The sequence below is a fragment of the Heterodontus francisci genome, chromosome 22 (genome assembly GCF_036365525.1).
Source record: "Heterodontus francisci isolate sHetFra1 chromosome 22, sHetFra1.hap1, whole genome shotgun sequence".
Classification (NCBI taxonomy): Eukaryota; Metazoa; Chordata; class Chondrichthyes; order Heterodontiformes; family Heterodontidae; genus Heterodontus; species Heterodontus francisci.
This window is the reverse complement of record NC_090392.1, coordinates 65,766,822-65,782,637: the sequence shown is the minus strand read 5'-3', so window position 1 is coordinate 65,782,637 and position 15,816 is coordinate 65,766,822.

The window sequence follows — 15,816 nt, the reverse complement described above, 5'->3', positions numbered from 1 at the left end:
TTTAAAGTGATCACTGGAGGCTATGTTTTACTTACTGAGGAGACCGAAGGATCAGGTGTGTTCTTCCTTATTCTATGTTAAAACTGCTGGCCAGTATCTTCTCCCATCTCCACCCACTCATGGACTCATGGTAGGTTCGGTGCTGGTGTCTCCGCCAGCTTACCTTCATCTCCTTCACGACAGGCACACTACGTCGGGCCACTACTGGAGTCCCCAGTCCCAATTTGGACATGAAACAATTTCTAGGCTAATGTTTGTGAAATCTACCCAATCACTCCTTATAGTACATCAGATCAATGTTGAAACAATTGCAAAGAAACCAGTGATTCGACTGGGATAGTAATTACTGTTGGCAATGTTATTGTCCAAAGTTTAACAAATTGCATTAGCTTAATAGAACATAGAACATAGAACATAGAAAAATACAGCACAGAACAGGCCCTTCGGCCCACGATGTTGTGCCGATCCTTTGTCCTCTGTCAAGGACAATTTAATCTATACCCCATCATTCTCCTTTATCCATATACCTATCCAAAAGCCTTTTGAAAGTCCCTAAAGTTTCTGACTCAACAACTTCCCCGGGCAAGGCATTCCATGCCTCGACCACTCTCTGGGTAAAGAACCTTCCCCTGACATCCCCCTTATATCTCCCACCCTTCACCTTAAATTTATGACCCCTTGTAACGCTTTGCTCCACCCGGGGAAAAAGTTTCTGACTGTCTACCCTATCTATTCCCCTGATCATCTTATAAACCTCTATCATGTCACCCCTCATCCTTCTCCTTTCTAATGAGAAGAGGCCTAGAATGTTCAGCCTTTCCTCGTAAGACTTATTCTCCATTCCAGGCAACATCCTGGTAAATCTCCTCTGCACCCTCTCCAAGGCTTCCACATCCTTCCTAAAATGAGGCGACCAGAACTGCACACAGTACTCCAAATGAGGCCTTACCAAGGTCCTGTACAGCTGCATCATCACCTCACGGCTCTTAAATTCAATCCCTCTGCTAATGAACGCTAACACCCCATATGCCTTCTTCACAGCCCTATCCACTTGAGTTGCAACTTTCAATGATCTATGCACATAGACCCCAAGGTCTCTCTGCTCCTCCACATGCCCAAGAACCCTACCGTTAACCCAGTATTTTGCATTCATGTTTGTCCTTCCAAAATGGACGACCTCACACTTTTCAGGGTTAAACTCCATCTGCCACTTTTCAGCCCAGCACTGCAACCTATCCAAGTCCCTTTGCAGACGACAATAGCCCTCCTCGGTATCCACAACTCCACCAACCTTTGTATCATCTGCAAATTTACTGACCCACCCTTCGACTTCCTCATCCAAGTCGTTAATAAAAATCACAAACAGGAGAGGACCCAGAACTGATCCCTGCGGCACGCCACTGGTAACTGGGCTCCAGGCTGAGTATTTACCATCTAAGACCACTCTCTGCCTTCTATCAGTTAGCCAATTCTTAATCCAATTGGCCACATTCCCCACTATCCCATGCCTCCTGACTTTCTCCATAAGTCTACCATGGGGGACCTTATCAAATGCCTTACTAAAATCCATGTACACCACATCCACTGGTTTACCCTCATCCACTTGCTTGGTCACCTGCTCAAAGAATTCAATCAGGCTTGTGAGGCAAGACCTACCCCTCACAAAACCGTGCTGACTGTCCCGAATCAAGCAGTGTCTTTCCAGATGCTCAGAAATCCTATCCCTCAGCACCTTTTCCATCAACTTGCCTACCACTGAAGTAAGACTAACTGGCCTGTAATTCCCAGGGTTGTTCCTATTCCCTTTCTTGAACAGGGGCACAACATTTGCCACCCTCCAATCACCTGGTACCACCCCCGTCAGCAGAGAAGATGAAAAGATCATTGCCAGCGGCTCTGCAATTTCATCCCTTGCTTCCCATAACATCCTTGGATATACCCCGTCAGGCCCGGGAGACTTGTCTATCTTCAAGTTATTCAAAAACCCCAACACATCTTCCCTCCTAACGAGCACTTCCTCGAGCTTACCAGTCTGCTTCCCACCGTCCTCTTCAGTAATACACCCCTTCTCATTCGTAAATACCGAAGAGAAGTACTCATTCAAAACCTCACTTATCTCTTCCGGCTCAACACACAGTCTCCCGCTATTGTCCTTGACCGGACCTACGGTCCCCCTAGTCATCCTCATATTTCTGACATACGCGTAAAAGGCCTTGGGGTTTTCTTTTATCCTACCCGCCAAGCATTTTTCATGCCCTCTCTTAGCTCTCCTAATCCCTTTCTTCAGATCCTTCCTGGCCATCTTGTATCCCTCCAGAGCTATGCCTGTGCCCTTTTTCCTCAACTTTATATACGCATCCTTCTTCTTCCTAACAAGACTCTCAACCTCTCTTGTCAACCACGGTTCCCTCACATGACCATCCCTTCCCTGTCTGACAGGGACATGCTTATCAATGGCCCCTACTATCTGCTCCTTGAAAAAGTTCCACATTTCGACCGTGCCCTTCCCTGCCAGCATATGCTCCCAACTTATGCTCCTCAGTTCCTGCCTGACAGCATCATATCTACCCTTCCCCCAATTGTAAACCTTGCCCTGTTGCACATACCTATCCCTCTCCATTACCACAGTGAATGCTACAGAATTGTGATCACTATCTCCAAAGTGCTCGCCCACCAACAGCTCTATCACTTGCCCTGGTTCATTACCTAGTACCAAATCCAATATTGCCTCCCCTCTGGTCGGGCAGTCTACATACTGAGTCAGAAAAGCTTCCTGGACATACTGCACAAACACTACCCCATCCAAACTATTCGATCTAAAGAGTTGCCAATCAATATTTGGGAAGTTGAAATCCCCCATAATTACTACCCTGTGACTTCTGCTCCTTTCCAAAATCTGTTTCCCAATCTGCTCTTCCACCTCCCTGCTGCTATTGGGGGGCCTATAGAAAACTCCCATCAAGGTGACTGCTCCTTTCCTGTTCCTGACCTCAACCCACAGTGCCTCAACCCATAGTCTCTTCACTATTTTAATGACCCATTAACCCATTTAAAATAAATGGGTAATGTCTTAGTTGAAGTAGTGGAGAGTAGACTCCGATAAGCATTGATAACGTTGTCGACAGTATTTCTATAGAAATGAGCTGTAACTCAAGTGTAATCGACGAGTGTGATCTATTTTATATTAGGGTTCTTCCTGTAGAATGTTGGAGAGATATGACTGGGCTGTGTGTCCTCAACAGGAATATGACCGGAGCAACATTACAACAGCAGTTAATGCTAAATTTGATGTTTACAGCAAAACCATATAGAGATGGTATGACTACAGCCCAGGATTCTGTGCCAATCCAAAAGTCTGCATGGAATACAAGCAACAAAACTTCGCACACCATCTCTGGTGCCTGTGGATCTCAGCCATGGGCTTGAGTTTTCAACTCCAACTTTGTTCTTTGTTTTTCCTCTTGAAACTCATGCAGAATTATGTGGGAGCCCAATTGCATGGACATAAAGCATGTTGAGAAAATTACAAGAGGGAGGGGAATTCTAGTGGGGGTTGGTAACATCCCTCGATGCCCAGTTTTCCTGTTTGACTGGTAGGAACAATCCTCCTGATGGGAAAACATTCCCTTCTGCTTTTCTATGTTTTAAGTATATGTTGCTCTGATGTGAAAAAATCCACATGGGTTATGGAGGGGCAGGGGTCTGCTCTTCATTGCATGTAGCACCAGCTTAAACACATTTCCTTTCCAATATACCAGAGCTATTCTTTTCCCATTCCATTATTCTTCACCATGGGGATGGGGAGCAGGGACACCACTTATTCTCATTCATCCAGTATGTTCTTGGTGGTGTGAAGCCACTGTGGCTGGTTTGTACTTTATCTAAAGCTCTGCTAATAATAAAAATGAAATTATTTGCAATGTCACACTTCCTACTATATCTATCCTCCTTCGTGAAACCAAATTGCAATCTTTTCAGTGTTCACCCATTTCTATTCATGCTTACAGTCCTTTAAAAGAAAGCAGTGGACAATGGATGGTGTTGTGCATCATAGTGTACTGTGATAAGATATAATAAGTTATGGAACATGTCAATACATTAGAGGTTTCCTTAAAAATATCGAGGAGCTTCTATGTGCTTCATGGTGGGCAACCTGGAGTGAATTTGAACATGTTGTGAGAATCTGAACTCAAACTTTGAACTTGCAACTTCAGTATTTCAACTCCACCTGAAATGGCATTATATTTTCCAATTTTGTCTCCCTTTGATGCCAGTGACACAATCTTGGATATTGTTCTACTCACAATGGGGACCCCACCAGAACTTTACCTTTGAGTCTACACAGTGATTGGTGGCAAGCCAATCAATCATACATGGGGGACATCAAAAATACTGTCCATCGAAGGTTAATTACAGCACCTTCACCACCACTGAAACTGGGATAAACTAACTCAGCCCAGACCGATGATCAAACTGGGGTCATACTGATTTATATGTTTCAGAACCATACTTAAGTGATGTTAAGCCCATTGAGAAAATAGGATTTTCTAATAGTAATACCAGTTTTGTTGGTAACTTCAAGCATTTTCTGCTGTAAGCACTGCTTAACTGCAGTTCCTCAGAATGGGTGGAGTTAGTATTTCTAGTCTGAAAGTTATGCAAACTGGATACATTTTAGAAAGGAAAAATTGAAAGCAAGCTTGTAACTTGTCCCTAAATTGGGACCAACTCTTGCCACATTAACAATTTTAATTGACTCCAGGGACAGAGAACTGCTGAATTGGCTCCAAGACAGTAAAATATAACTTCTGTAACTAAGCTCCTCTTCTGTTTCGTCAAATCCACTCAAACTTAATCATAAAACTTACCTTCCTTTCAAATTAAGCAATAGTGACATACTGTCACACTCAATTGTGCAAACTAATGTAATAAATTACTAGTTCCAGTCACGTAGAGTGAAAGCCCATCCGCTGAACAGAGCAGTAAGAAAAACGTAATAAGATTCAAAGTGGGTAGACAATAATTTCTAGAGCCAAAGAAAGTATCTGCTTGCCTACTAAAGAGGTTTATAGATTACAGCAGTTAAATAAAGCAGTTAAACATATCAGCGAGATGTCAAGTTAGTTATTTCTTCATCATTAACAAGAAATATGTCCTGACGCATTTTGGTGGTTTGCTTAACAGGTTCTTCTGCCAACCTCTTCATTTCATGGAGAGTAATTGAATATGACTACAGCAGAGGTTTATTGCACTAAATGTGGCTGTGGACAAGACGGGTTATAGAGCATTGTTGACCAGCAGAAAGAATCAAGTGTACATCCTGACCCATCAGCTGACAGGGTCAAAGCTCACAGGAATGTCTGGTATTTGGTCGAATATGCTTTAGATTGTATGACAAGGAAAGAACTTGAATTAATGTGGTGACTTTCATGTCCTCAGCACATCCCAAAGCGCTTCACAGACAATTATTTTCAAAGTGCAGTCATTTGTTTTTTAGGCTAACATAGCTATGAATTTGTGCACTGAAAGCTCCCTTACAATCAATAAATTATATTAATAACAAGTTAGATGATTTTGGTGCTTTGATTGAGAAATGTTCAAAAGGATACAGGGGAACTCCCTGCTTTTCCTTAATTAGGACTGTGGGATTTTATGCATCCATTGGAACAGCAGATGGGGTGAAAGTTATCTACCTTTACTTCTGATTTATCTACCTCTGAAAATAAAACCTTTCATCAGTACAGTGCAATGCTGGCTAGATGATATGTTCAGGTCTTCATGTACATCTGGAATCCACAAGCTTCTGAGGCAAAAGTGAGCCAATGATCATCCTCTTATGAACAAGATTCAATCACATGTTAAAACTGGTACTTAGCCATCATGTTGGTGACTGGCCTGGGATCTGCTTGCCTACTAAAGAGGTTTACAGATTACAGCAATTAAATAAAGCAGTGAAACATAGCAGCGAGATGTCAAGTTAGTTATTTCTTCATGGGTTTTTTAAACAATAAACTTGTTACATTTTTTACTTGATTACCCTTGAAGATAAATATATTTGAAAATTAAATAATCTATATTGAATTAGTCTACTGTGAGCTATTACTTTTGGGAATTCAAAACTAAGGGCTGAATAAGTTGGTGGCATTCAGGCACGGAGTGCCGTCGCTGTGCCCCCTGCGATATTTCCCGTGGGGACTTATTTAAATGGAGGGGGTGGAGCGGCCGCCCCCAATGATGTAGAGGGGGCGGCTATTCCATCCCCAGCAATGGTGTCTGGCACCACAGCACTGACTCTGGCGCCATTTTTAAAGGGCTTCAAGCCCTTAGTAAAACTTGCTTTTTCAAGTAACGTAACTGTGGATTTTGTTTATTAAAAAATCAAAAGCTGGAAGCCCTTTCCCAACAGCCCCCCCCCCCCCACCCAATTTTTTTTTATTGGCCTAGATGATGAACATTAACTTTATTCCCACCCCGAATTTCCCTCTCCCAAACCCCCAACCTCGTCACATTTGCCCTTCAACCCCTTCCCACCATCCCCACAGCCAATAACAAATATTTTCCCCGCTTCTCCCCTCTTCCACCCTGATAATTTCACTCCTCCATCCTCCCCACCAGTGTCTCGCCTTGAAACTCCGAACAGATTTTGAAGGTGCGCGAGTTGTGACCAATGGCCATAATATCGGCGTGGGACAGCTGCCACAACAAGGTAAGCTGATTTGCATGCTTTAAAATTAATTTTAATAAATCCATAGGGAGTTCAGGAGAAACATCTTTAGCCAGAGAGTGGTTAGAATGTGGAACTCAGTACCACCAAGATTAGCTGAGGTGGATAAACAGATGCATTTAAGGGGAAACTAGATGAGTACATGAGGGAGAAAGGAATAAAGTGTTACGCACAAAGGGTTAAATGAAGTAAAGTGGGAGGAAGTTTGTGTGAAGCCTGGAGCAGTTGGGCTGAAGCGTCTGTTTCTGTGCTGTAAATTCTTTGTAATATATAAAGGGATGGTTTATGTAAGAAAACACCTCGGGGTAATTTTCACCTTCATCAGTTGGGAGTAAACCGATGGAGTGGATCGCACGCCCAACATAGAACCTGCTGATTGAATCGATGGAAATGAAAGTTGGGTGGGTTTTATAATAGCTGAGTGATCTACTCCAACAGTTTACGACCCAAGTAGATGTAAAAACAACTACCAAGACTGAAGTAATTGCCTGTGATTAAATACTACATCGCATGCAAGAAAGAATAGCAGAACAAAAATGCAGCATGTGGACAGCATCAGGAGGAAGCAAAATAATTTTTTTTTTAGCCATGGATGAAGTGGATGGAATGTTAAAGGCCAGTTAGGTCATTTAAGGCATAAGTTGGGTAATAATATTTTGGGGGAAATTGCAGGTGTGTCAAATTAATTCCTCAGCATTGACGACCGTGGACAAATTCCAGATCCAAACTGGTTTGGAAATCTGTAATACATCTACAGATCAGTAAAGTTTTTTGTCGCAAAGCGAGTCAGAGGATTTTAGGCCAAATACATGTAATGCCATACATAAAGACACTTTAGGTAGTTTTCCAGCAGTAACCAAATGCACACTCTGCGAGTCATTAATGTTGAATATTCTGATCCACTGATATTGGTTGCTAACTTGGCTTTTCACCTCTTGAAGCTGGGTCTGAGATCAGCCGAAACTGATGGGATAAAAGTGTCCTGTGTTGCTTGCAATAAAAGCTTGGGTCTTTGGCAAGTTCATTGGTGTTGCCATAAGGAACTAATACAGGATGTTTGCCTTAACCTTGATGAGGTTATCACCCCATGCACATGTGTTGTCATCTGTGATTAACAACCAGTTTTATCAACTTAAACATGTGGTGAGCATTTTTCTCTGTAATTTTGCAGTCTAATCTCTTTACATTCTTCACTGCACAGATTTCCCAAAGAGTGCCAGTTAGGTCTATATTTAATTATGCATTAATTACAGTAATGAGTAGCTTCCAGAGGTTTAAATAAAGTGCCTTTCTTCAAGGAGGAGGAACATGTAAAGGGGGAGGAATGGTATCGATCACCAGTGTCCATAGCTGCCAGAGCTCTGAAAGAAAAACTCATCAAAGAACATTGCACATGAACTTTCTTTCCCATCTGCAATACACCAACAGTCCCACAATCCTTATCACCACCTTCCTTACTACCGATTGTCTTCCATCAGTGTTGCCCTCACTTCACTACAACAATAATACCAAATTCAGATCAAAAAATAAATTTATCCAATTACTCAATGCCGTCTCTCTAACAGTTAACAGAAATAATTAGACAAGTTGGTGGAATGGGCAGACAGGTGGCAGATGAAGTTAAAAGCAGAGAAATGTGAAGTGATTCATTTTGGTTGGAAGAACATGGAGAGACATTATAGAATAAAGGGTACAATTTGAAAGGGTGTGCAGGAGCAGAGGGACCTAGGTGTATATGTTGTTATGACCATGTGATAAATGTGTTGAAGGGTCCATCTCAGCCTTCACCTGGTCTTACCGTAACAGGGTTTAATTTTAAACACATTGTGTTTTTAGCTTCCCCTTGGTGAATCCTTGTTCACTGCTTTCCAATTATAAACCAAAGAAACCGGCAAAAACAGGTTTTCTTAGGTTTAAAGAAGAAAAGTTGAAAGTTATTAAACTTGAATTTAAGCTCTAATTCGGTTGATGCCTACAGATATACGACCCACCCACGCTAGCATGCATATGCAATACACACATGCAACTAGAGACAGAAAAGAGCAGAAGAAAAATAAAGTGGAAAAGTTTGAGGCAATATCTGAAGAGTTTTATTACGGTTCTTCGAGCTCACTGTGGAGTCCTTGATTGTAGGTAGATCTTGTTTTTCATTGGGGCCCAGTATTCTTCTTTTTTGCTGTAGGAGACTTTTTTCTCTTGGGGTCATGTGTCTTCAGTGGGTTCAGATGCTTGTGAGAAAGAGATGGGAGCAGACAGGATTGATCTTCTCAGTCCAGGAGCAAATAGTCTTTCTGCTCAAACTCTCTGTGGCTAGTTCAAAAAACCCTGGAACAGCCAGTTAATCATGTGACAAGCTGGTCCAGCCAGTCCTGGCCCCTGTGGATTGCATCACCACAGCAGGCCCTGGAATGTGCTGCCCCACCCTCTCACTGTCCAATGATCAATATCCATTGTGGGTTGAATGTGTCAGGCAATGGTCCTTTGTCTCCACAAGCACTGTCTGCTAGTATGCAAATGTTTTTTCCAGCCATGGCTAATCTGTTCAACAAGTCACTTCCTCACTCCAGCAACAGTTAAAAATCAATCTTCATACGACAAAACCAAAATGCCTCATTCTTGGCAGGTGGGGGCCTGCATGACACCTCCACACCCAGCAGAATGAAATGCAATTTGAGAAAAGCGCATTTCATTAAAAGGGTTGAGAGAAAATATAAGACACTGAGAAAAACATGCATTTCTCTCATTCATTTGTAAATCCTAAAACTTATTACAGCCTGCCTTTTCTTGGTGCTAGTGCTGCTTTGATTGCCTCCTTTTTGACATCCCAGTAAAGGAGTGATTCTTTGGGGAGTGTTTCTTCAGTTTGCCCATTTCCATGGCTGCCTAGGGTCTTTGAGTGGAATCTGGCACATGTGGCAACTCCTGCAGTACTCCATCACATCTTTGTGGAGTTTTGGCCAGTCAAACTGTTGTCTTATGCAGGCTTTGGTCTTCTCGTATACCGACATGTACAGCCACTGTAGTCTCGTGGGCCCTTCTTAATATTTCTCTCTGGTACCTCTGCGGCACCACTAACTGGTGAACTACTGCCCACTCCTTGCTCTCAGGTCTGTGAGGAGAACTCCATTTCCTCATCAGTACCCCATTCTTTAAATAGTAGCAAACAGGGACTCGCTCTGCTTTGCTTTCAGACTGGGCAGCCTGTGCTAACTCTCGCAATACTGGATTGGCTCGCTGAGCCTCACCTAGGGAAAATCCATTTAATTCATTCCCTGGGTCTCCTAACTTTCCAAGGAAAGTCTGAGGCAGACAGACACCTGGTCATCTGCCTGCAGTGCCAATTCAGTCTCCTCTCAGGGAGCTGATTTGATCATGGCTTGATGCACATTCAGGGAAACTGCAGTGGTCCGTCTCCTGCCCCTGACCTGTCTCTCTGTCCTCCTGCGGTCTCTCTCTCACTACTGGGTGGGGGGGGGGCTACCTAGGAGCAACCCTGTCCACAGGCAAACCAGGAACAATCCCTACGGTCACCGGTCCCGAAACTAGGTCACACTTCGGGTGCACCCAGTGTGAAGGTACTGGCATACACTGCCCTCCAATACCATTCACCACCATTCTGGTGTTCACTGCATTCTCTGGGGGAAAGGTCAGGCCTTTTCCCAGTAAAAGGGATCTAGTGGCCCCTGTGGCCCTAAGAATTATTATGGGCTTGCTTGCCCCACTCAAGGGGTATGGGATTACTTTCCCTTCAGACACAAAACCCTGATAACCTTCAGTAATCCTATTAAATTTTTGTGCACTTGCAGCTGTAAGCTTCCTGGGTCTCACTGTTACTGCAGTTAAAGCCACAGCTTGTTCTGCTGTGCTTTCCATCAGGTTCACTTCTTCACTGAGCGGGTGTGCCCTGATTAACACTACTGGTTTTCCCTTTAGTTTCCAGCAGTCAGCTATTAAATGCCCTGCTTTATTACAATGGAAGCAGATGGGTCTCCGGGTCTCACTGTTCCTTTTTGGCTAGAGGAGGGCCCCCGTGTCTCTTGCTTTCCTTCCTCTCCCAGGACTGCTTGGGCTCCTATCACCTTCCCACCCTTTGTCCCTTTCGGATTTGTGGGGGTGACTAGGAAAGGTTCTCCCCTGGGAAGCTGACTTATAAATTAGAGCAAACTCATCAGTTAGAACGGCCGCTTGCTGAGCTCTCTGAAACCGCTGCTCCTCTACATGGGTCTTTATGGAGAGTGGGAGAGAGTGTTCAAATTCCTCTAACAGAGTTAATTCTCTGAGATTCTCCATAACTGAGCTGTACTTTGAGAACCCTCAGCCACTGGTCAAAAGCCAGCTGCTTGCTTCTTGCAAACTCCAGAAGTTTGATTAGCTTGCTTCTTGAGGGTTCTCAACTTTTGGCGATAGGCTTTGGGTACTAATTCATATGCCCCGAGGATAGCATTCTTTGGCAGTTCAAAATTGGATGAACTCTCATCTGGCAACAGGGAATAAACCTCATGGGCTTTTCCGGTTAGCTTGCTTTGTAATAAAAGAGGCCAGGTCTCAGCTGGCCATTTTGGCTGCCTTGCCAGCTTCTCAAAGGACACAAAAAATTCTTCTACATCTTGAATTTTGGAATTAGTTGAGCTAGTTTTAACAATTCTGTGCCCAGCCCTGAATTATGCTCCTCCATATTGGCCACGCTTTCACTGGCGTTACTCTGTCACCCCCTAGTTAACTCAAGCCACTTCCTCTCTTTCTTTCTCTTCATGTTCCTTTTGGAAGGCTCTTTCTTTCTCCCTCTCCTTGAATTCAAGTTTCTTCTGTTCCAATTGCAGCTTTGCTAGCAATACCCTGTCGGGATCTGTTTTTAACCCTGTTTCTGCTTCTTCAGATTCAAGGGAAAAATGGTTGACCACTAGGCTTAGGAGTTCAGACTTCTTAGCCTTGCCATGTATAGTGATCCCACACTGCTCAGCCATTTTCCTTTACTCCTCCATAAACAGTGATTTTAACTTATCCAAAGTTATTTCACACTGGCTTGGAGAGCTACTAGCTTCAATCGCAGACATGTTTGTATTGAAGCACGCACAACCACAAGAAAACCTGTATTGAAATCTTGCTCTTTTTTGATTGGGAACTAATTGGCTGCCCACTTCCAATTTTTTGTTTGTCTGTGGGTCAATTCTGGATGCTAGCACCCAAATTTCTGTTACAATCAGGTGAGAAAGGTGTCTAGGGGTCCCTCTCAGCCTTCACCAAAACCAATGTGCCTCATTTTTGGCAGGTGTGGGCCTGCATTATTGGCCTTTATAGCCACTCCAGGCGCTGCTTCACAAACCACTGACCACCTCCAGGCGCGTATCCATTGTCTCTCGAGATAAGGAGGCCCAAAAGAAAGAAAGAGGGCCTGCATGACAATGTGCATGTGTCATTGAAGGTGGCAGGACAGATTGAGAGAGCGGTTAATAAAGCATACGGTATCCTGGGCTTTATTAATAGGGGTATAGAGTACAAGAGCAAGGAAGTTATGTTGAGCTTGTATAAGACAGTAGTTTGGCCTCAGCTGGAGTATTGCGCCCAATTCTAGGCACTACACTTGAGGAAAGATATGAGGGCATTGGAGAGAGTACAGAAAAGATTCAAGAGAATAATTCCAGGGATGAGGAATTTCAGTTATGAAGATAAATTGCAGAAGTTAGGACTGTTTTCCTTGGAGAAGAGAAAGCTGAGAGGTGATTTAGTCGAGGTATTCAAAATCATGAGCGGTCTGGATAGAGTAGATAGAGAGAAACTGTTCCCACCTCGTGAAAGGAGCGAGAATGAGAGGGCACAGATTTAAAATATTTGGTAAGAGTAGCAAAAGTGACATGAGGAAAAACTTTTTCATGCAGTGAGTGGTTAAGGTCCGGAATGCACTGCCTGAGAACGTGGTGGAGGCAGGTTCAATTGAAGCATTCGGAAGGGAATTAGACTGTTATATGAAAAGGAAGAATGTGCAAGGTTATGGTGAGAAGGCGGGGGAATAGAACTGAGGAAATTGTTCTTTCAGAGAGCCAGTGCCGTCACAATGGGCCGAATGGCACCCTGCGCTATAACAATTCTGTGATTCTGTGAATCATTCTTGTGCCAAGCCTTAGTACCTATCTTGCATGCTTGTTAATCTACTCTAGTGCTCCTACGAAGTGTTTCCCCCATGACTAGAGCCTGGGAGGTGAAAGGTTGCTGAGCTTCCTCTGAGGACACTTGAGATGCGTGTGGTGGACGATTTCAAACAGGTCAGGGCCTTGAGCACCCAACTGTAAAGTGCAGTATTTTGGTGTGGCTGGGGCCATTTGGCCCAACTGCCTATATGACATTAGCAAAGGCACTGGTGGAGTGGGTGACAGTGTAGTAGACATGCTGTCATCCTGTGAGATGTTAGCAGGTGCCTCTCCCATTGAACCACGAGCACGCTCCTGAGTCTGTTCCACAGTACTCCAGTGGCTTTGCTCAAGAACAGAGTGCAGGAGTAATGTGACACTCTGGAATTTTATGTCAACTGTGGTCCCAAAAGGCAAGGGGCTGGATTTTACCAACGGCTTCAGGACCCCGACACTCGGATGAAATATGGGTCCTGAGCCTGCACATACTGGCAAGAGGAATGGCTCAGCGATTTTAAAATGAGTGATAAGTACAAATTAAAATTCAGGATAGCCAATTTCAGTGAAAACCCCTCCAGGAGATAGTTGGGGTCGCGGAGGCTGCCTTTCCAGCCCACGGCCCCCTCTGTGGGGCATGGAACCTCGGGTTCCGATAGGTTTCCAGACTGCTGCAGGGAGGCGGCCTCCTTAAAGCTGGTGGCCTTCCCACATGGCGGGGGACCGCCCTACCATCAGCAAAATGCTGGTGGCCCCAAAAAACTCTTAATCAGGACTTTAATTATGCAAATTGGCTGCCCGCCTCCTCAGAGTGAGCAGCCAATCCGCCTTGTGACCCACAGCTTGGAAACTTCCTTGGCAGCTGGCCTGCGCCGAGAGTCGTCCCAGTGTGCCTCCCTGCTATTTTACCAACCCCGCCTCTGTTCCCACCACCCAGGGCTGGTAATTCTGCACAAGTTGGCAGCTGTATAAGCTTCCATGGCAGATGTGAGAGCTGTCAGGAAAGCACTAGTCTCTTGGTCTCCAGTCAGTCTATTTTGGAGAGAATGCTCTTTATACTCTGCAGGAAACCTTCACATAATTTGAAACTACATTTGTAAAGGCTCTGCAATATTGTGCTCAAGCTTGCTAGCAGGCTGCCCTGTACACCAAGCAACTCTTGGTATGTATGCCCATCAGTCTTCATTAGTAACTTGGAACCTTAAAGTCAGCATATGAGTCCTCTGCAGCAGAACTATTACCCTCTGGCGTGCTGGCACCTGTGGCATCCTATCTCCTTGCCCTAGTTCCTTCGCACGTGTACCTGGTGATTCACCTGTGAAGTTGCCACCTCTAGCTTTGCTTCTAAAGCATGAGTGGTGCCAGTATTTGTGCTGGTTTGTGTGAGGTCGAGATCAAGTGATATTGCATTATCAGAAAGGCTGGTCTTCTTCCACCTGAAAAGTATCTCCACATCTTCTGCACCTGAAATGAATGAGATGGGCAAAGGGTTAGCTTTTAGTGTGAAGGGAGAGCAGAGAGAGAGAGAGCGAGAGAGAAGTGACTGTTGAAAGTATTTGCAGTTTTCCATGCAGAGAGCGTAGGGTGAGACATAAGTAAGAAGGGAAAAAGGAGATACGGTGTGAGGAAACCCTGCATGACATCTCCTCCAGCATCAACAATCGCCACACCTGTGACTCTCCCCCACCCATGATCAGCAGCTTGGTTTCTTTGAGGTGGGAGAGGCAATAAATATTGCGTTATGTCTGAGGCAACAATAACAGGCTTGTCTCCTGTGCACCTATTTTCAGGTGTAATTCAAATTCCTAGGCCAGAGTATTGATGATGAGAAAGTGATCATTTCCTGCTGATAATGCCCCTTCTCTTAAGAAACATGAGCTTCACCAAAGTGCTGCATTAACCAAAGTTCTAATTCACTCCTTTTAATGATCTGATATTGACAGTAACTTTTTATTAATCACTTGCCGGATGGTTATAAGCCAGATGGCATACGTATAGGGGCAACATCCAACAAAAGGGCACTCTACCCACAGGGTATGTGTGATTAAAGGAACAGGTTAATCCAGACTCTGTATGAAATGAAGTGGACCAAAAAAATTTGTTACTTCATTTTTTTTATTTTGAGTTGAAGATTGAAGCCTTTCCACCATGTACTTAACAAGCACTCTTGCTTCTGAGTCAGAACATTGTGAGGTCAAGCCCTGTTATAGACTTAAGTGCATGATTTAGCCTGAAAGTTCAGTGCACTAGTGAGAGTGTGCTGCATTGTTAGAGGCATTAGGATAGATGTTTGTAATGTAATGTAATAGTGATGTCACTTTTAAGAAACCGTACCTTTAAGAGACCAGGCCACTGAGGCAACTGATGATATCATCATAAATATATAAGGAGGAGACACCATTTTCAGAGACACACTCAATACATGGCTTTCAAAGAGCACAAACATACCAGTGAGAAAAAGAACTGAACCTGAGATCATGCAATGTAGATAAGTAAGACAATAAATAGCATTTGTGTTGAAACTGAATTTAAAGCTTGCGGTTATCATTTAATGAAGACTTCAGAACACAGCACAACACCACAATGTTAAAATGGGATTTTTGATGAAAATGGAGTGGTAGTGCCCCAAAAATGTTTTATCACCCTGTTTATGCTTGCACTTTGTTGCCATGATTCTCAAAGGGGGCTTACTGCTAGGAAGCCAAAGCACCTGCCTATTCAGAAGATAGGGTCTTTTAATGTGCAAATCAGGGTCCTATGACGTACATACTGCACCGATTGCAATTCTGATGGACAGACACAGCATGCACTGTGCACATTCTGCACACTTTCACTGGGTAGTGCAACAGGAGAGACACCAATAATGTAAGTTTAAAAATTATATTTGTAGGCCCAGGAGGAGTAGGAGTGAACTCTGCCTTCCACAAGAATAATGTTAGCTGCTAATACCCTGGGCTTTGTCCTCCAACC